Consider the following 23,441-nt stretch of genomic DNA (forward strand, 5'->3'; position numbering starts at 1 on the left):
GTTTATTCTTAAATAACTGATTTTGTTGGTCTGTCTACTTCTCTCCATTCCATGAACTTTCTTTTTGGATGGATTTGGGCTTCTTTGGTTGAACTTTGTTGGCTTGTATGAACTACTAACTCTGCTATGGTATGAACTGTTTGGCTAATCTCTTTTTGCAGCATAATGCTTGAATGGTGGTTGATGCCATTGTATGGATAAGCACATTAACTTGTGCACATTGCTTTTACTTGTGGATACTTTTTAATGATGCCAAAAGGGGGAAGTAGTCTGAAGTTGAAGCCTAAGGTTTAGCTAGTTTAGATTGAGTCAGTTTGAGTCTTTTTATTTCGTATTTTCTATTTTCTGTTTAGGGAACCAGTTGGCCTAACTGACTTGTTCCAAAGAGTCTTGAGTCCTTGAAGTTTTTGACGGTTTTCCTTTTGAGCATGTTCACAGGTTCAGGAACTTCAAAAGTTTGTCATCATCAAAAAGGGGGAATTTGTTGAGTCCCTTAGGTTTTGATTGATAGTTTTGAATGATGACAAACAACTAAGGGAAACAGGTCCTTGAAAGTGTTCGATACAGTTGGGGGAACCAGCTAACATAGAACACTGTTTCCCCAGACAAGTTATTACTTACATGAGTTTTCTTATTGAACTAACTTGTCTTTATACAGGGAACAGTTATATGATAAAAGTGTTATGTACTGGTAGGGAACCAGTATGTACTGTTTCCATGGTTGCTACGTGGTACAGCAGTCACTTACTTTATGTTGTGCATTAACCATGTTACATGTGCAGTAGTTGAGTTGATTCCAAGACTTGGAGCATAGAAGTCTTTCGAAGATATTTCGAAGAAAGATTGTTTGCTCATAATAGAAGTATTCAAGGAAGATTCAAGTCTTGAAGATTACATGAAGAAAAGACGATTTATGCTTTAATATGTTATCTAGGTTTTCATGTAATATGCTCCGTAGTATGCTTGCATGTTTGGGTTATATAAGTGCTTAAAAGTATATTGAAGTATGATATGAAATCTGGTACAAAGTTGGAACAGGTTTCATAACATGTTTCAATTCAGGGAACCAGGTCGGGGAACCAGGTTCACTGTATTCGAGCTGCCGTTTTGGAAAAAGATTTTACAAAAAGATTTTTTCGAAAAGATTATCTTGAAAATATTTTGTGCAGCTGGAAATAAGATGAAATATTCTTGGTTACCTAAAATCTAGGAGTATTTATCTTAATTGATTCTATCTTTGTGATTAAATCAAATAAGATAAAAACTTTCCTAAAATTACATTATATCTTATTCTCTAAGATTGTGTGATTTAAGGAAACTAGGTTTTAGGAATCTAAGCTTATATAAACTCATCTTATTTCACATATTTCGTGTGCCTCTCCAGAAATCAAAAAGAGCAATTATTTGAGAGCATATACTTAAGCACTAATCCCATTCATCAAGTCATATACAAGAGCATTCTAGTACTTAAACTTTTTCTCTTAATTAGCTTCGTAGAAGTGAGATCAAAGGGGAGTTCTTGATTCTTGTATTGAGTCTTTAACAAAGGGGTTAAAGTCTGGGTGAGTGTTTGTGAGTTCAAACACATTGGGCTTACGAGTGTAAGTCGAGAGCACACTCGGAGTAGAGTGTGGGGTTTGCTGGTTCCCGGAGTAGGGAACAGCAGAGTGTTCTTTGTCTTTGTTTTTCGGAGTAGATTAATAAAGAACTTAGGATAGGAGGACGTAGGCCTGAGTTGGCTGAACCTCGTTAAATTTGTTGTGTTCTTTATTGCTTTGTTTCGTTAAATTTGTTGTCTTCTTTATTGCTTATTTATATTCCGCTGCGTACGGGAACCAGCACAACTGGTTCCTCACACATAATCCGAAAAGAAGCAAAATTAGCCAACGATTACTTAACACTCAATTCACCCCCCCCCTCTTGAGTGCCCATTGAACCTTCAATGGCACCCATTGCCGTGTCGCGGCAGACACTGACCGCGTCACGACGCCCCAAATTAGGGTTTTTATCTTTTCTAGGGTTCCATGTGATCCCCTACTCACGTCCTTTATAAATACCCCCCTCCTTTCTACAATTCGGGGCACCAAAAATCATTCTCTTCTCTCTTTTTCTCTTGCTTTAGCCTAAACTCTAGCCACCTTATTCTTCCATAATACTTCCCTTAAGAACTCCAAGGAGTCCATACAACACCCGATGTTTCATCCTTAAATCAAGGCGTGAAAGCAATTTAAAGGAGTGCGCAAAATGTGAGTAATTAATTATTTTAATTACTTATTTTATTTTTATATTGCTAGTATCATGATTAGGTTAATATATATTTGATTTGATTAAAAATTTATTGTTAAATTGCTTCCAATATTAATTTTTATTCTATTATATATTTATTGATCACCATATTGCATGTTTAAAGGGAACATGTAATTGAAAATCACGTCTAATAAGATAATTTGGACAACCGTTTTAGGTTCCTTTTTAATCTTGTTATTAATAAAAGTCATCACTAATATTTTAGAATTATGTGTTGCATTAATATTCAACCAATTTAGCATAATAATAGTTTGGAGCAAATTGAATCTTTGTTAGCATGCCTTTGAGATCGCAGGAATTACTTTTCACTATAAAAATAGAGTAGAGGCCAATACGGGTAAATGTGACTCCATGAATCACTTCGTACCATCATCCTCGATCCTCCTTTCGTGGTTTTGAACCATATGGAGTTAGTAATCTCATGGATTATGAATGGGGTGTGTAACCTTAACGGGTCATCGTTGTTGCCTATTGTTGTCCCTTTATTCGTGGTTGCCTTTTATGATCCGTGAATTGGTTACAAGTTCTTTAAAAACTTGTTGGAGACTCCCTACTTTCCTTGTCCTTAATCATATACGTCAATTCCCACTTCCTATGAGTGCCAAGCATTCACAACATGCTTAAGGTAGGCGCACTTCAAACGACGCCTACATAGGCTGAGTTCATTCGGCCATGTAACTTCCCTGATTGGGTTGCAAACGTTGTGCTTGTAAAATCCGAATGGTACTTGACACATGTGTGTAGATTACACTGACTTGAACAAGGCATGTCCAAAAGATAGTTCCCCGCTTCCAAAGATCGACAGTTTAGTTGACTCTACAGTCGGGCATACCTTGATGAGTTTTATGGAAGCCTACTCAGGTTTCCACTAGATACCCCTGTGGAAAAAAGATCAAGAGAAGACGGCTTTCATCACTGATCAGGGGTTATTCTATTATACCCCCTGACATGATCTAAGATGTCGTTTGGCTTGAAGAATGCGCCTACTACTTTCCAACGGATGATTAATAATGTCTTCATTAATCAAATTAGGAGGAATGTAGAGGCGTACATTGATGACATGATAGTCAAATATAAGCAACAGACAGATCATCTTGATGACCTCCGAGAAACCTTCACCACACTCAGGCGGCACAAGGTCATGCTTAATACCAAAAAGTGTGTTTTTGGTGTTGAGTCTGGGAAGTTTCTCGGATTTTTAATTAGTCAAAGGGGGATAGAGGCGAACCCGGAGAAGATACAGGCGGTGATAGACATGAAGTCACCCCCACTGTAAGGGAAGTTCTGAAACTTACCGGTTATTTGGCGGCTTTGGGGAGATTCATCAGCCGGTCAGGTGACAAGTGCCTCTATATATTCCACGCAATCAGAAAGAAGAAAAGGTTTGAATGGGGGGATGATGCTGAAGCAGCCTTTTAGAAATTGAAACAACATTTACACTCTTTTCCAAGGCTTGTCTGCCCTTTGCCTAAAGAGAGGCTTTACATGTACTTAGCCGTCTTAGATCATGTCTTCAGTGCCGTTCTCCTTGCTTAGAGAGATGGAATTCATCTCCCGGTCTATTTCATAAGCCATGTACTAAAAAATGCTGAACTACTATACCCCATGGTTGAAATATTTTGCCTTGCTCTTTAAATGGTGATATGTCTATTTTATGTAGTGATTTACCCCCGTCCCTTGGTCATAATTAGGAGTATTTTTTCTCTCTTTAGAGCCGCTTTTATTACTAATGTGTGCTTTCTAGTGTTTTCGTAGTTTTGGTTATGTTTTATAGGAAATTGTGTATTTGGAGCTCTTTCCCGGGTTTATTTGGAGCAACTACGAGCATTGGAGGAGTACGACCACCTTTCGTAACCCAAGGTTGGTTAGAGTCATCCAACTGGTGATTAAGGGTTTAACTTTGAATTAACCGAGACATTTGGACCGAGTATTCAAGTCTCGAAGTGGAAATCCGGATTGGGCTTAGGATTAAAGCCTAATCGAAGTGCCAATCCTTGCCCAAGTGGCCTTTCCCGGTTAGGCACCTCGCCCTAAGGCGCGCCCGACCGGGTGGGGCGGAAGGTTAATGAAACACTCTTCGCCCTGGATCACGACCGACCGGGTGCGAGAAATGCATTGAGGATCGAAAAGGCAGTCCTGGCTGGGCGATGCCTCGCATGACCGGGCGCATGTCATGGAGCTATTTTCCGGCGATTTTTACTTAGATTTTATTTGGGATTTTTATGTTTTGTATAAATACGTTTTAGTTGCTATTGATACAATTATCTATCTCTCATTAGTTTAATCTTCTCTTAAGCTTAAATTTCTCTCTTGTTTTCTCTCTCTACTACAACTCTTGGTTTAATTTAATTTATTATTTCCGTTAACTTTGATAACAATTTCTTCCCTTTTTATTTTAGTAATTTATTAGCTTTTGGTCATCATGTTTTGCTTTATTTCTTTGATTAGTTTAGATTTAATTATGTGTGAGTAGATTATTTTCTAGGGTAGGTTGTGGGGATCCATAAATAATATGAAGGGGTAATTTATTATTGTTGATTTTCAATGCTTGATTAATTTCCTATTGATTGATTTAATGCTATGCAATTAGATTAGGACTGGTTTAATTGTATGAGTATTCCAATATTGATTTGAGATTAGACGGATGAGAATTAATATTTAGGCTTACTTTCAATCGGCGGGATAATTTATAAATAGTTAAGTCAAAATTCGAAAGATGCGATTTTATACCGGTAGATTAATTCTGTGATTGTAATATGTAGCAAAAGCCCTTTATGATCTGATTAATTAATGCATTGATGATGTATTATTGTGTTTTACCCTGGAATATTATTTATTGGTGAACCTATACCCTAAAATTTTATTATTTGATTTTCTCCTAAAACTTTAATCTTCGTAGTTTATTTCTTTACATAACAATAAATTAGTTAATTATTAATTTAGATTATTTAATTTAATTAGGAATAAATTGATTCATTTCCCTGTGGCCAACCCTTCTTCCCTATCTACATAGTTAGTGGACTTAGGAATTATTTTTCACTAGGTGATACGATTTTAACCTATAAAAATTTGGCGCCGTTGCCGGGGAAATGGTTTTGTTATTATTTCTGATAGATTTTGTAGTCTAGATTATTCTCTCCAGTCTCAAAGAACGCAAGTTCTTTGAGAAAAATTTCTCATATTTGTTTGTTTAGTTATGTGTTTATGCCCAGGGGTTCTAGATCAGGTTACATTCTATTTTATCCTGAAATCAAACGATCTTTCCATAGATAGTTGAACCTTTACAGACAGGTACGAGACACTTCTAAAGGTAATCCACCTTTGGAACCCCCATCTTATTCTAGCGATTCGAAAGTTTCTTCAGAACCTGAATTAGAGATGAAAGCACCTCCACCACCTCCTCCTGCTCGCAAGCTTAGTGATTATTTGCAGCCGTCCCTGACGGATTTTCCACATCTTACTCTTACTCCGGCTCTTAATGGAGTGCAATTTGAGATCAAGCCCCAATTCATCACGATGATCGAGAAAAAGCAATTCAATGGAGCTAAGGGTGAATACCCTAATCTTCACATTACAGATTTCTATCAGTATTGCAATACCATTAGGCGAGATGGGGTCACGCGAGACCAAATCAGGGAGATTCTTTTTCTCTTTTGTTTATGTGGAATACCTAAATTGTGGTTTAATGGTTTGAATAGAACTGCACTTGGTATTATTGACTGGGAAACTCTTGCTTTAAATTTTTATAATATTTATTACCCTGCCAAAAGAACAACTTTACTAAGGAGTGCAATTCAAAACTATACCAAAGAGCCAGAGGAAACTCTATATGAGGCCTGGGAAAGGTTCAAGGATCTATAAAGAGAATTCCCCTACCATAATTTAGCATAATGGCAGTTGATTCAAACCTTTTACAATGGGCTTGGAAATACATCTAGAACAGTTTTAGATTCTGCAGCTAGTGGGAGGTTTATGAATCTTAATGTTGATAATGCAGGTCAAGTTATCGAAGATATGGAAATTCATAATCCGAACACGGGAATCCTAGAGGGTTTGCTAACAAAGGGAAACATAATGTTGATTCCGCATTCTTTGTGCAGGCTCAATTAACATCTATTTGCTAGAAATTAGATAATCTTGTACTGCTTTTCTAATTCTGTAGCTAAAATTCTACTGTCAATAATACTAATGAAGCTTTTTGTGAAAATTGTGGAATTGTAGGACATTAGGAGCAAGATTGTAGGAGTTTCATGGAGCAAGTTAATGCCTTTCAAACCAATAGGAAAAATAACCCATACTCCAACACTTATAATCCTAGCCTTCGAAACCACCCATATATTTCCTACTAGAGTACCTATGTATAAAATCCTCCACCTCCACTACAACCACCACCACAGCAAAAATATTACCATCCTAACTTCGGCCAGAAAACCCAATCACAACCCTCCTCATCTTAAGACCCTGCTTTGTCAAAAATTAGAGCGATGCTATCAAATATGAAAAGGCACATGGAGAGTAGGGATGCACAAATTGATTCGATTCTAGCTCATAATAAAATTATGGATAATCAAATTGCGCAGATTTGATTTACCCTACAAACCTGTCAGTAAGGAGCCCTACCATCGCAACCAATCCACCCTACGGATCATGCTAATGCAATTACTCTGAGGAGTGGTTTACACTATAATGGGCTTCTATGCCCAAGGATGATGAACCTGTTTTTAATCCTGATTACCTTGTACCAAATGCTAATGTTACTAACCCTACAGGGCTACAAGAGAAAACTAATCTAATGTTTTTTTGCAGGGTAAATTGCAGGACAAAGGTGGAGATGTGCAGGGCCAAGTCATCAAACTTCCATTCTCAAATAAACATTTGAAGAGTAATTTTGATAAGCAATTTGGTAAGTTCTTGGAGGTTGTGAAAAATTTGTAGGCAACAGTCCCTTTCACTTATTTAATCACTTAGGTTACCGTTTCTTCTAAATTTATGAAAGATATTTTGACTAGGAAAAGGGTCTTTGATGAGGTATAAACTATAGATTTTACATAGGAATGTAGTGTTTTGTTGCAAATAAAATCCCCTCATAAATTAAAGAATTCGGGTAGTTTTCTATCCCTTGTCATATTGGTAATTGTTGTAAGGTTTTGATGATTGTGAACAAATGATGATTATCTAACTAATATGTGTATTGAGATGTGCATGAACAAGTCATGAAGCATGAAGATGATTGAGTACATGTTAGATCATCATTGAAGATGGTTCCCTACATACAATGTATGGATCGTTCTTGATGTGTTCCTCAAGGGGAACATAAAGAGAAGAAGTATAAAAGTACAAACGTATTGTTAGACTTTACATTCAGTTCCTAAGAACAATGAGAAGATGTTCTCTGCAAGGAATGAGCAGAAGTTCCTCAAGGGGAACAAGTAAAGAGAAGTTCCTTCACGGGAGTACAAGCTTCAGAGTAGAAGTTTCATCAGAGAAGAGAAGTTCCTTTGCAGGAACAGAAGCATCGGAGTAGAAGCTTCATCAGAGAAACATGAAGACAAAAAAATAGGAGTATATTTTTCTAGCAATCATGTATGTATGTTGGACAAGAGAAATTGTCTGGAACAAGCCTAAGGAACTACATTGGAACTTCAGTCGGTAAGGAACTTAGTGTTGATGACCAGTAAGTTCCTTACTAGTCAGTCTAGAATTCGTTTATAGAAGGAACACGAGTTTGCACAGCACTAGTAGTCAATTTTCCACGTTAAGTAGTCATTGCATTATGTTTGCCTACTTTATAGGAAGTTATTTTTGACTTGGTATTAATATTTATTATTAGATTTTATTTTATAAAAGATAAGTTTTTGAAAATAAAATCTGATTTTCTCTTAGTAAAAAAGATAACTTATTTTCCTAGTTTCTAGGGATTTAGTTTTCAAATAAACTAATTTATAAAATGATTTTATTTTATAAAACAAATTTTTATAATCAAAATATAATTTTATTGTAGTCAAAGTCATGGGAAAAATATTTTCAAGGTGGTTACCTTAAAAGTAGGAGTCAGTTGAGATTTTGTTTATTAAGGAACAAAATGAATCTGGTCTATATGTGAAGTTAAATTAAAGAACGAGTGTGTTATTTTAACTTATCTTCTTAAGGAAGTTAGTTTTAGACTCCTATTATTAAGCACAAGGACTTGGTCCCCAAGGAACTTGTGGCCGGTATTTGCAAAACGTGCTGATTGCTTTCCTAACAAAAAGGAAGTTATTGGGCAAGTCGTGGAGCAATTAATTGACCCATTATTGTTGCTTATAATCAGAATTAGTTTTCTATTCGTGGGCCTAAAGATTCGGACCACTTCTGATCATAAGGAACATGGGCAATTCACTACGTGAAAAAATGAATTTGGCACCGGTTCAAACCCGGCCTAAGGCACCGGTTTGAACCGGTTCCAATGTGAGGGGTGCCAAAAAGGGGTTTAAAAAGGCACCGATTCAAACCGGTGTCAAAAATCAAAATTGGCACCGGTTAACCGGTGCCAAAAAAGCCCAAAGAAAATTATTTGAAAGTCTTTGGCACCGGTTAACCGATGCCAAAAAGCCCCAAATTTTTTTTTTTGTTTTTGTTTGTTTGTCATTTTTCACTTAAAAATCAAATTGACTAAAATAAATAAGAACAACAACATATTAATGGAATATCATTGAATATAACCGAAAATTTACAGCATATAATCAAGAAAAAAATTACATTATAAAATTAAACAATTACCACATATAAATAAATAAAAAAGAACTACAATATAACAAAAAAAAAATATTACAATATCACAATAAAAAAAATCCCCAAACATCACAATTCTTGATTCTTGATTCTTGATTCTTCGATTATGTGCAATATTTTGGGCTTGCAAAGCAAATAATATACCTGCGCCAATTAGTTCATCCAAAAAAAATCAATTATAATGTATTAGCTGCAAAAATTAGTTAAAAACCCAGAAAATTAAAAAAAAATCAAAAAAAATTAAAATCGAAAAAAATTAAAATCCAGAAAATCGAAAAAATTAAAATCGAGAAAAATTAAAACCCAGAAAATCGAAAAAATTAAAATCGAAAAATAGTTGAAAATCCAGAAAATGAAGAAAAAATTAAATTAAAACCCAAAAAATCAAAAAAAATTAAAACCCAGAAAATTAAAAAAAAACCAAAAAAATTAAAATCAATAATTAGTTTAAAACCCAAAAAATTAAAAAAAAATCGAAAAAATTAAAATTGAAAATTTAAAACCCAGAAAATCGAATAAATGAAAATCGAAAAATAGTTGAAAATCCAGAAAATGAAGAAAAAATTAAATTAAATTAAAATTCAGAAAATCGAAAAAAATTAAAATCGAAAAAAATTAAACCCAGAAAATAAAAAAAAAATAAAAACAATTAAAATCGAAAATTAGTTTAAAACCCAGAAAATTAAAAAAAAAATCGAAAAAATTTAAAATCGAAAATTTAAAACCCAGAAAATCGAAAAAATAAAAATCGAAAATGAGTTGAAAATCCAGAAAATGAAGAAAAAAATAAATCAAAGCCCAGAAAATCGAAAAAAATTAAAACCCAGAAAATTAAAAAATAAATAAAAAAAAATTAAAATCGAAAATTAGTTAAAAACCTAGAAAATAAAAAAAAACGAAAAAATACCCAGAAATCGAAAAACAAATAATAATCGAAAAATGAATCAAAATCGAAAAACATTAATAATACCCAGAAATGAAATCGAAAAACAAATACCCAAAAATGAAATCGAAAAACAAATACCAAGAATTCGAAGAAAAATATATCAAAATCGAAAAAAAAAAACCTTTTAAATTTGAATAAGGAGATGAGGGAGGAGGAAACCAAGGAGAAGGAGATGAGGGAAGATAAATAGAAGGAGGAGAAGGAGACCGAGAAAGAGGAGGAGAAGGAGATCGAGAAAGAGGAGGAGAAGGAGATCGAGAAAGAGGAGGAGAGGAGAGAGAAAGAGGAAGAGAGGAGGAGAGAGAAAGAGAAACGGCTGAGAGGAGGGGAGTGGAGTGAATATGTTAGGGTTGGGGGGGTTTTAATGGGCCGGTTTTTTTTTTTAATATTTAATGGCTCAGGTTCAAAAGGCACCGGTTCAAACCGGTGGCCTTTATGTTTTTGGCACCGGTTTGAAGTGAACCGGTGCCTTTTACTCTGGTTTAGCTTCCCACCAATTTTGTAGGCCATTTTTGGCACTGGTTTGGACTGAACCGGTGCCAATTAGGGGGTGCCATTTTGATATTTTCTACTAGTGATTAGTGGGTTTTCTAATCTTCTATAAATAGAACGTTTTTAATTCTTTCAAAACTGTGTGACTTTAGAGAGTCATTCCATATAGTGTCTCACTTAAGTGGAATAGTTTTTCATGAGAAATATATTATGTCTTCCACGTTGGTGAGTCAGTTCCTTTAGGTTCCAAGTTCCTTACATGTCTCAAAGTGTCCAACATATTAGTTTCGTACATCTATCTTTCATATGTATTTGAGAAATGTTTAAGGGTTTGAGTGAACTCCTGTATTGGGGAATTTGTAAGGGTTTGAGTGAACTCTTGTATTGGGGAATTGGGAAGTTTGAGTGAACTTCTATTTGTGAGAAAGAGAAGAGAAAGAGAAGTGAGAAGAGAAAGAGAAAGAGAAGTGAGAAGAGAAAGAGAAGTGAGAAGAGAGAAAGAGAAGAGAAGAGTAACAAGTTGGGTGACTTGTTCCTCGGGGATTTGAGTTCGTTGAGGAACTTGAAGTTAGAGTCTTTAGTTTGTAATAGGTCATTGCCCTATTCTAGTGAAGATTCTTTTCCTAAAATCCCTTGTGGTCGTGGTTTTCCTCCTTGATTAGGGCCAAGGAGTTTTCCACGTAAAAATCTCTCTTGCACTTTTATTTCCTTTAGCTATCTTTAAGTTTCTTTTTGCTTACTTAGTTTTATTTCCGCAAAAAGTTTGGCTAAATTGTCATACTACAATTCAACCCCCCCTTCTTGTAGTATTCATTGAAACAACAGTAATGTCTTCATAGCTAAAGCATTATGTGATTTGGGTGCTAGTGTTAGTGTTATGCCATCGTCTGTGTGTTCAAAACTTCATATGGTTGATTTGAAAGTTACTAACATTACTTTACATATTTCAGACCATTCTGTTAAATAACCCTTAGGTATTTTATAGGATGTTCTTATCAGAGTTGGTAAATTTTTTATCCCTGTAGATTTTGTTATTTTAGACATGGCTGAGGATACACAAATTCCCATTATATTAGGTAGGCCTTTTCCTCCATACTGAAGGAGCCATAATTAATGTGAAAAATGGAAAACTAACCCTTTCTGTTGGATACGATAATATAACTTTTAATTTGGGGAAGGTTTTGAAAAGACCTATGCTAGAGGAAAACTGTTGTTTAATTGATGTGGTAGATATAATGGATGATATTTGTGAAGAAAGCTTACCACAGGTACTTGCAAGGGATCCCTTGGAGGAAATTCTTTGTGGCGAACTAATTAACTACAGGTAATGCAATATTTGGAGTACAGAGGTGGACGCCATAGAAAAAGCTCTCGCAATTGAAGAACTTGATCCTAAAGAGAGCAAGAACGTAGTAAAATTACTTCAGGAAACAAAAATTGCGGAGATCAAGAAACTTGAACTAAAACCTCTCCTTTCTCATTTAAAATATGTTTTTCTTGATGAGCAGGAACTATACCCTGTAATCATTAGTACTGCACTTGATGACCCATAAACTTCCCAACTTCTAGAGGTTCTTCGAACTCACAAAAGGGCAATAGGGTACAATATTGATGATCCCAAGGGCATTAGCCTTGATTTTTGTATGCACAGGATACATCTAGAGGAAAACTATAAGCCATGCATGCAACCTAGAGGAGGTTGAACCCCAACATGCAAGAAGTAGTCAAGAAAGTGGTTATGAAATTACTTGATGCAGGTATTATCTATCCTATTTCCGACTCAAAGTGGGTAAGTCCTGTTCAGGTGGTTCCTAAAAAGAGTGGGATGGCTGTTATAAAAAATGATAAAATTGAATTATTAATTCCCACTAAAACTGTTACAGGGTGGCGTATGTGCATAGATTATCGTAGATTAAATGTCGCCACTAAAAAAGATCACTTCCCTCTCCCCATTATTGATCAAATGCTTGAGAGTTTAACTAATCATAAGTTATTTTGCTATTTGGATGGGTATTTGAGATTTTTCCAAATTCTAATTCACCCTAAAGTTTAGGAAAAGACTACATTTACATTCCCTTATGGTACTTTTGCTTATCGTAGAATGCCCTTTGATTTGTGTAATGCCCCTGCCACCTTTCAACGTTGGATAATGAGTATCTTTTCTGATTTCATAGAGTCTATCATGGAAGTCTTTATGGATGATTTTAGTGTGTATGGTTCTTCATTTGATGCATGTCTTATTAATCTCACTAAAATTTTGAAAAGATGTGAAGAATGCAATTTGGTTTTTAAATTAGGAAAAGTGTCACTTTATGGTGACTGAGGGAGTAGTTCTTGGTCATATTGTATCTGATAAGGGTATACAAGTAGATAAAACTAAAATTTCTGTGATTGAGCAATTACCTTCTCCGGTTAATGTTAAGGGGGTTAGAAGTTTCTTAGGCCATGCAGGGTTTTATCGTCGCGTCGTTTTATCAAAGATTTTTCTTAAATTGCTAAACCACTAACTCAGCTTTTACTCAAGGATGCCCCATTTATTTTTACTGATAAGTGCCTTGAGGCTTTTAATAGGATTAAGAAGGCTTTGACATCGGCACCTACCATATGTGCTCCCGATTGGGATCTCCCTTTCGAGATCATGTGTGATGCCAGTGACTTTGCATTAGGAACCGTGCTAGGATAGAGAAAGAAAAAGGTTTGCATGCTATTTACTATGCAAGAAAAACTCTGGATGAAGCCCAAGTTAACTATGCCACTACGGAATAGGAGTTTCTTGTTGTGATTTATGCTTTAGAAAAATTCAGATCATATCTAATTGGTTCTAAAGTTATTGTTTTTACTGACCATGCAGCTTTGAAATATTTGATAGCCAAGGTAGAATCAAAGCCTAGGCTCCTCCGTTGGATTATCTTGCTCTAAGACTTTGATGTGGAGATTAAAGATAAGAAAGGTGCAGAGAACGTTGTGGCAAACCACTTGTCACGAATCAGTTATGATGACGGTAAGGATTCTCTTTCTATAGATGATTCTTTCCCTGATAACCACTTGTATGCACTTGTAGAGCAACATCCTTGGTATGCCGATTTTGCAACTTATTTGGGGGGCGGTACTCTACCTCATGACTTGTCCTACCAATAGAAAAAGAAATTCCTTTCTGATGTTAAACATTATTTTTGGGATGATCCTTTTTTTATTTCATGAGTATGGTGATGGATTATTTCGCAGGTGTGTTCCCGAAAGGAAAGTTCACAGTGTTCTTACTAGATGCCACAACTCCTCTTATGGAGGACATCACACTACTACAAAAACTAGAATAAGAAACGCAACCTATAGAACAGTTGGGTAAGATAGGTGTTCTCCACTACTAAATAGAACGCTTATCTATAGCAGGCGTTGTGTAAAGTAATGATTATAAAATGGTTAGATTCTAGCCGTTCTCTATTCTTGTTAACAAAAATAAATTATTTATTAAATAAATATTAAAAAAAATGCATTATACTTTTCAGTTTTCACGTTGTGTTTTTAAGAAATTCGTCTCTTGGGTCTTGAGTCGTTGATCTACATCGTAGGTGGTCGAAGATGTCATCTACCATACCACCGCGAGGACCAATCGTTTAATGCAGCAGCAAATCGCAAGTGGAGGTCGAAGATTTATATGTAAGTGTTGTTAACAATAATGATGAAAATTATGATGGGAGATGCGAACGTTAGGTAAAAATATTTTAAGTGTTTGAGGAAAATAATGATTTAGGTGTTAATTTACTATCTTTTATGAGGATTTTTGATTTGTAAGTTTAGTTATGCTTATGAAAATTCTTTAATCTATTTTTATTTTTAATCATTTGTTGGTTAATTTTGTCTCAGTGTATTGATAGCATGTTAGTCGTATGAATTAAGATTATTTTTTCTCTTTTTTTGTTTTTTCTTGATTTTTGATTTTAATTTCTTACGGAATTGAGTTTTACAGGTTTCTCAAAAAAATTTCTCCAATTGTTGAAAGTGTGAAGAACTTTGAAAATTGAAAGAGAAGACTCCATGTGAACGTCGTGGCTCCATGGCTTGCAATCAAGAGACATGCTACATTATGTTAAATACATAGTACTTATGATTATTTGTAACTTTTGGAATTGTTAGTATCCCAGGTTTGTTATTTTATTTTATCATATGTGTTATACTTAAATTGTAAATATAAGATACAAGGGAGTATTCATATGCATATTATGCTGTAATATTTTACTAGATATTATAAATACAAGCTATTTTTATCATTAAGATAATTATTGATTTTAATGTATCCAAAAAAGGATATACAAGAAAAATACATACAGAAATACAACATGTCGATGTACAGATGCTAGCTAATTTTTTTATTTTATTTTATTTTTTTTAAAAGAAGATTATAGAACGGTTGTCTTAATTGACAGTTCTATTTTGCATGAGTAATATAGGAATGTTAAGAAACATAATCGTTCTCTTTTCCTTCACTATTTTCTAATTTCAAGAAGGGAAAAGAGAACGGTTAAGAGTAAGGACCGTTCTCTATTGTTCAGCTTGTAGAACACCTTTTCATTCGGCTTGCGGTTTGGATTATAGCCAAAACCGAATACAATCCGAATTAATCCGGTTTCGGAAATCTCAATCCGAATCCAAACCGAATTAAGATTCAATCCAATCCAATCCAAACCGAATTAATTTGGTTTTAAAAATTAGAATCCAATCCAAGCCGAAATTTGTTCCCTTCTTTTGCAACATTCAAATTCGAAACTCGAACTTCACCCTGAAAATTCCTACAATCATTTCTTGTTAACTACATTCTTTGTGAGAGAGTAAGATATTGAGAAAGGAGAATTGAGAATTAGGTTCTTTTTTTAAGTTTATATATGAAAGGGGAAAGTGGTTAGATACTTTGAAAAAGAAAATTGGCTTAAAGTATTAGGTCAAAATTCGGTTTTTGGTTTTTTTAAACCCCAAACCGAATCCAATCCGTAATCCATATTTTTTAATTTTTCCATTCCGATCCAATCCGAATTATTTGTTCGGTTCGGTTTTAATCCGAATTACTTTCACCCCTACTTTTCAAGGCGAACCGTATACTTTATACATTGCTTAGCAAAAGAACGGTTGTAAGACGTTCTATAAAGCCTATTTCAACCGTTCTCTAAAGCCTTTTTTGTGGTATTGTCATCGTCCCACCAAAATGGGGGCTAAGATCAATGAGTCAGGATTCTACGACATGTTCGAGGATGCTAACTGTGCAGGCTTGTGAATCTTGCCAGAGGACTGGCAACATCTCGCAGCGGCATGAGATGCCTCAAACAGGTATATTGGAAGTTGAAATTTTTGATATTTGGGGTGTTGATTACATGGGACCTTTTCCTTTTTCACGAGGGAATCGATATATACTTGTCGCTGTTGATTATGTATCAAAGTGGGTTAAAGCCATTGCCACACTTACCAATGATGCCAAGGTGGTCCATAGGATTTTCAAGAAAACCATCTTTCCCGGATTTGGAGTAGCTAGAGCGATAATTAGTGATGAAGGATCTCACTTTCATGAGCAAAAGTTAGACACCCTTCTCAATAAGTATGGTATATACCATAGGACAGGTTTAGCTTACCATTCCCAAAATAGTGGCCAAGTTGAAGTTTCTAACTGTGAGATCAAGGCCATTCTAGAGAAGGTGGTAGCAAAATCTAGGAAAAGTTGGAGTGATAGGTTGGATGACACCCATTGGGCGTATAGAACCACATTTAACACCCTAATTGGTAATACTCCCTTTAGAATTGTGTACGGTAAATCATGTCACCTCCTGGTGGAATTAAAAAGTACAAGGCATATTAGGCTATTAAAGAGCTCAATTTGGATGCTAAGATAGCGAGAGAAAAGAGGCTCCTACAACTTAATCAGTTAGATGAGTTTAGATTGATGGCCTATGATAGTGCACGCATCTACAAGGAGAAGACCAAGAGATGGCATGACAAGATGATCCTTCCAAGAGATTTCAAAGAGCGTGATAAGGTTTTGTTATTCAACTCTAGACTTAAACTTTTCCCAGGAAAGTTTAGGTCAAGGTGGTCGGGTCCTTTTACAGTAAAAAGGGAAAATAATTTCAGTTCTGTGGAATTATACAATGATCATGGTAGTGTATTCAAGGTAAAGGTCAAAGACTCAAGATATACCACGAGGGGGCTACGATTTGTGCAGTTGAATTACTTCACCTAATCGATTCTGTCCTATCTTGATAAACATATGGAAAAAGTTCATGCAGGACCTAGATAAACCAGCGCTTTGCGGGAGGCAACTTGTATTGTCTCTCTTTTTAGTTTAGTTTTATTTCTTTCTTTTTCTTGTGAGAGGAGGGTGGAGGGAATTTAATGAGTTTCAGAATTTTTTTATAGGTTTGGAGAAAAAGAATTAGCCAAATTTGGAGTAAAGAAGAAAAAAAATCGAACCCTCTTTACTATAGAGCGCCCGACTGGGCAAAGCTCCATCTGACCGGGTGCGAGAGGAAGCTAAGAAAAGAAGAATTTTTGCCCGACCGGGAGAATCACCGCCCGATCGGGCGCGAGAGGCGAAATTTTTTTAAGGGTTTGCTCGCTCGACCGGGCGCTAGAGCGGCAACATATTCAAGGTTAGATAGCCCTACCGGGCGAGCTTGCGCCTGACCGGGCACGAAATTAGCCGCCCCTTTTCTCCTTCTTCTTTCTTTCCTCCTTATTTCTCTTTCCTCCATTATTTCTCTCTCTAAAAACTCAAAAACCTCTACCTTCTCTCTAAGATCTCCTCTCCATTTCTCACTTAAATCTAAAATTTTTTACATAATCCTTCTCCTCTCTTCACCCTCTACACTTCTATACCAATTTTGTTCACTTTTAAACAATTTTTTTTTCAAACCCATTCTCAACAATGGCATCAAAGAGGTCAAGAACTCAAGGGGGGCGTGGTTCAAGCTCATCCCAAGCATATGACCCGGAATTACAACTCGAGGAATGGCTGACGATCTGAATTAGAACGCAAATCCAACGGGAATGACTCATTAAGCTCTATGAGCGCAAGGTAATTCCTTCTCGGTGGCTACACCGACCCTCTCTTGAATCACTAGGGCTATATGATCATGTTAGGAGATTCATGAATGATCTAAGAATGAGAAATTTTTTTTATATGCATTATCCTACTTATCGTGAACTAAAATGTGAATTCTTGTCATCTTTGAATGTTGTAAATACTAAAAATGGTCCTAATTTGCAATTTAGGTTGAATAATAGAAATATTAGTTTAATTTATATTGAATTTTGCAAATTGTTTGAATTGGAATCAGAACTCCCCACCACATGGCATGAAGATTATAAAATGTAAGATATTTATCGTGTTTTAACCGGTTTACCAACCCCAAATGCCCAACATGCTATTGCCCGACCTATTCACCATCCCGTCCCTAAAATCTGGCAAAAATTTGAGGGCGCTTGTTTTTTAGGTAGGTATGAACCGCATAACGCTTAAACCAATGAACTAGCTATAATAAGACACTATGTGTTTGGGTTTGGTAAATTGAACATCGGTAGGTATATTATACACCATTTGAGTCGACATGCTACCGCTAGTACCACCACTAGGACCCCTATTCGATTAGGAGGCCTTATTACTAGGATAGCGGTTAAAAAGGTCGGGTTTAGTCAGACTAGGCTGAGGGTTTCACTAACTGTGGGGGGGATGCTTTCATGACCACTAGGTATTTGAAAAGTCTGGATTGGATAGAGCTAAATTTCAGCAAATCCCCCATTAGTGAGTTAGGGTATAAAATGACCCATTACGTGTTTTTGCCCTACCTAGCCCCCAGTTGACCGCTTTTCCCCATGGGCAAGAGACGTACACCTATGACCTTTTTGTTGCCCATGCCTAGGAGCGAGCACAACCACCACCACCCCATATGTCATATCCCAAGCATATGGCACCACCATCACCGATTCACATGCCTCATCATGCACCTCCACCACCTCCTAGGCATGATCCCGAGACCGTTTGGGACTTGCAGAGTATAAAAGAGGCAATAGGCCGTATTGAGGGGTCCTATGGGGAGCTTAAGCAGATGGTTGGTTCCATAGACCAACGGTTAGGGTACATTGAGAGAAACCAGGGTAGAGCTTTATATCCCATGTTTGATGACTATGCTCGTTGGGGTGATATTCCCGACAATGCTCTTTACCCTGATTACTTTCAGGCACCACCTCATGGATACGTCGATCCCACCTCCTAGGGAATTTACACAGACTATTTGGCCTTTCATGGATATGGCCAAGATATTCCTTTTGGGGGGCTTCTAGGGTTGGGGGGGACTTTTAACCCTAACTATTTTGGTGGTAGCTCTTATGGTGGTGCAGGTGGCAGCGGTAGAGGATTTGACTCGGTGGATGAGGATGAGGATGAGGATTAGCCGTGCTTGGCTAATTCCCGAGCCAATGAGGACATTGTCAGATCTTTGCTTGGGGAAGATTTTTGGAAATTGGTATCTTTCTTCTTCTTCTTATTCTTCTTCTTCTTTTATTTTTGGTATTTTGGTGTGTTTAGTATAGATTTTATTGCTTTCTATTATAGATTTTATTGCTTTGAAACAAAAAATGAAAAATAGAAAAAAAAAAACGATCCAATGAATAATAAATCATGCTTCCCTGTGCCCCATACATATGAAAAATTGTTTTCATTCTCGGTATATGATGATGAGTATTGTGGATAGCTAGCTATGATTTGATGTTTGATTGCTTGGATGCCCTAACACGAGTCAATTTTGTCCAACTACTTGTGAATATAGTGCTTGACTAGTTGATTTGGTAAGGAGTGTGTTAGTTCTGGTATGTCATTGAATTTGAGTATTGTTTTGCAACTTTGAGAAATGTTTGTACGACTCACTATTATGCACATTGAGAAGGACGAATTTGTTCCCTTCTTTCTACCCATGTTGTTTCCTTGACTATTTGTTGTTTATTTATCCACATTACAAGCCTTTTTGCCCCATTGGTTACTAGTCACAAGCTTGGCTTGTGGGAGATATTAGTGAGTGAGGTGAGGGAGTTTGTAGTGTGCTTATTATTTTCACAATTTGGGTGGTTATGAGAAGTTTTTTTTCTTGATTGTGTTTTGTTTTTGATGGTTTTAAGAGTTGAAATTCTAGAAAAAATTAAGCATGAAAAAAAAAGTGAGCTTCAAAGAAAAGAAAAAAATTGTATCAATGTTCAAGTGTTACAATTAAAGGTTGCTCAAGAAAGAAAAAGGGTTTCAAAATAAAAACAAAATATATATAAAAAAAATTCAAGTTTAAGATTGAAAAAAAGAAATCAAAGTTTGTTTATTCACTCAACTTCTATATTATCGTATCTTTATGAGTGAAATTGTAAGTGTTGGGAATGTTTGATATGACTGGATTATTGTTTGGTGAATTTTTGGTGGAGTTGAGTTATGTTGGAGATGGTTGGTCATTATTTATTTTTTGCCTTGGTTTTATTAGAATTATGGCTCCCTTAAGCATGGTTTTACTCTCACATTTTCCCAAATTTATTCTACCCTCTACCCTCTACCCTAGCCTTATATTACAAGCTTTAAAAACCTTCCAACCTTTATGCATAGAGTTGTGTGAACTGTAGGAGTTTATAGGTACTACGTAGCGGAAAATCATGAATCATATTCAATCAAGTACCCAATCCCTAGATCACATGCATAACACACAAGACATATAATCATACCTTTGAAGCGTGAATTCCACGTAGCAATTTATTTACAAATCAAGGAGAGAATAGATCCCCAAGCATTGCTCCTCTATTTAGTCCACGAGCTTCAAACGAGCCGTCCACCAATACTATATTGGTCGAGTGATTGAGGAAAACCGGTATCACCACCTTTAATGGACTAAGCCGACCACCATGATCCACCACCACCACAACCGGCGCCGAGGAGTACAGAGAGAGTCGTGAGAGAGAGAGAGAGTTGTGAGAGAGAGGAGTATGAGAGAGGTTGGTCTCGTGTTTGCTTATTCGGGTTTTGATCTTACTGATTAACTAAATTCAACTTACATGCAAACCCTAGGCACCTAGTCTATTTATAATCGATCACATTATAATTAGACTAGGGTTAGGAAGCCTAAAACCCTCCAATCCATCCCATGTGCCCGACCATACTAGGGGATGAGGCCCATCTTGGGTCTCGTCCTCTCGTGCCCGATCTAGACCCTTTGTGTGACCTTATAGGATCTGTCCAATTGGGCTTTGGGATTTTTACTAGCCCAAAGATCATTAGTACCTCTAGCTATGATAAAACGACGACCCAAATGTCCAAACTTAATCATCTCCAAAATTTGATCCATTTATATATCTAGTAATTGCACATGATGAAGGAATAAATCCTTCATGAATGTGAGATTAGTTGTTTATCAATGCAAAGAATGATTTAATGTATTTCGAGTCAACTATTTAGGTTGAGTGCATGTCTTTCAAACACACGAGTGTTGTGAGTTGGAATGGCATTGTTCACGTAAAGGGGTTAGGATGGAGAGCGATCGGATACATTTTATATCCCCTACATAAATGAGAGTTGATAGCGTGAGCACTAGTCTTGAATTCTATATGCTCTTGTGGTTTGCTCTATTTGACAATTGTTAGAGAGGATGAGTGATTGGATGAATTTGATTGGTTGGTTTTGATGCATACTTGTTGGATTTTCCTTGAGTAGGTTATGCTTTTTTTTTTTATCGATTTGGGGTGAAGTATGTTTTATTTGTTCATTGATGAGCTCTTTGCTTTGGAACAAGCAAAGGTTTGGCTTAGGGGATTTTGATATATATATATATATTTTTTTATAGTAATTTATCCCCGTCCCTTGGTCATAATTAGGAGTATTTTTTTCTCTTTAGAGCCACTTTTATTAATAATGTGTGTCTTCTAGTGTTTTTGTGGTCTTGGTTATGTTTTATAGGAAACTGTGTATTTGGAGCTTTTTCCTGGGTTTATTTGGAGAAACTACGAGCATTGGAAGAGTACGACCACATTTCCTAGCCCAAGGCCGGTTGGAGTCATAAAACCGGTGATTAAGGGTTCGACTTTGAAGAAACTGAGGCATTTGGACCAAGTATTCAAGTCCCAAAGTGGAAATCTGGAATGGGATTAGGATTAAAGCCCAATCGAAGTGCCCTTTGCCAAAGTGGCCTTACCCGGTCAGGCTCCTCGCCTTAAGGTGCGCCCGATGGGTGGGGCAGAAGGTTAATGAACCACTCTTCGCCCTGTCTTGCGCCCGACTGGACGCGAGAGATGCATTGAGGATTGAAAAGGCGGGCCAGACCGGGCGGTGCCTCGGCTGACCGGCAGTGTCATGGAGCTATTTTCCGGCGATTTTTACTTAGATTTCATTTAGGATTTTTATCTTACGTTTTAGTTGCTTTTGATACAATTATCTCTCCCTCGTTAGTTTAATCTTATCTTAAGCTTAAAATTCTTTCTTGTTTTCTCTCTCTACTACAACTCTTGGTTTAATTCAATTAATTATTTCCGTTAACTTTGGCAACAATTACTTCCCTATTTATTTCAGTAATTTATTTGCTTTTGTTCATCATGTTTTGCTTAATTGGTTTGATTAGTTTAGATTTAATTATATGTGAGTAGATTATTTTCTAGGGTTGTGGGGATCCATAAATAATATGAAGGGGTAATTTATTATTGTTGATTGTCAATGCTTGATTAATTTCCTATTAATTGGTTAGGTTTGGTTTTATTGTATGAGTTTTGCAATATTGATTCAAGAATCGACATATGAGAATTAATGTTTAGGCTAGTTTCAATAGGCAGGTTAATTTATAAATGGTTAAGTCAAGATTTGAAAGATGCGATTTAATACCGGTAGATTAATTATGTGATTGTAATGCGTAGCGAAAGCTCTTTTTGATCTGATTAATTAATGCATTGATGATTGATTATTGTGATTTACCCTGCAATATTATTTATTGGTGAACCTATACTACCCTAGGCTTTTATTATTTGATTTTCTCCTAAAAATTTAACCTTCGTAGTTTAGTTCTTTACATACCAATAAATTAGTTACTTAATAATTTAGATTATTTGATTTAATTAGGAATAAATTGATTCCTTTCCTTATGGTTCGACCCTTCTTCCCTATTTGCATAGTTAAGGGACATAGGAATTATTTTAGACTAGGTGATACGATTTTTCCTGTCACATGGCTGTCAAGAAGTTGAAACCTTACTTCCTGGCACATCCGGTTGTGGTTTACACAAAACAACCTCTCAAGCGGCCAATGACAACCTTGGAGTCATCTGGTAGGATGCTCAAATGGGCTATTGAAATGCAAAGTCTTGAAATCACTTTTGAACCAAGAAAGGCAGTGAAGGGTTAGGCGTTCACCGACTTCATTGTCGAAATGACAAGGCCGGTTGCACCGAACAATGTTGATCAGGTTTGGAAAGTGTATGTAGACGGGAGTTCTACCATGAATGGTTGTGGTGCAAGCATAATCTGTCAGTCTCATGAGGGGGACAAGTATGAGTATGCACTACCGTTTAAGTTCTAAGCCTCAAGCAACGAGGCAGAATATGAAGCCCTGCTAGTCGGTATCCGTATGTGTAAGGCTGTAGGGGCAACAAAATTGACGCCTGCTTTGATTCACAATTGGTCGTAAGCCAATACCATGGTGACTATGAAGCCACCCATCCTGCTATGATCAAGTACCTTCAGGCAGTTAAAGTTGAGGCTGGGACACTTGAATAATTTCATCTGAGTCAAGTGCCCAGGTTTGAAAACAATCAGGCAGATGCATTGTCAAAATTGGCATCCTCCGCCTCCTATGATACGCCTCGGTTAGTCTTCTGGGAAGTTATGGGAATACAAAGAATTATTAAAGAAGAGACCATTAGAGTACTTGACCGAAGCT

This window comes from Chenopodium quinoa, unplaced genomic scaffold (assembly GCF_001683475.1).
Source record: "Chenopodium quinoa cultivar QQ74 unplaced genomic scaffold, ASM168347v1, whole genome shotgun sequence".
NCBI classification, from domain to species: Eukaryota; Viridiplantae; Streptophyta; class Magnoliopsida; order Caryophyllales; family Amaranthaceae; genus Chenopodium; species Chenopodium quinoa.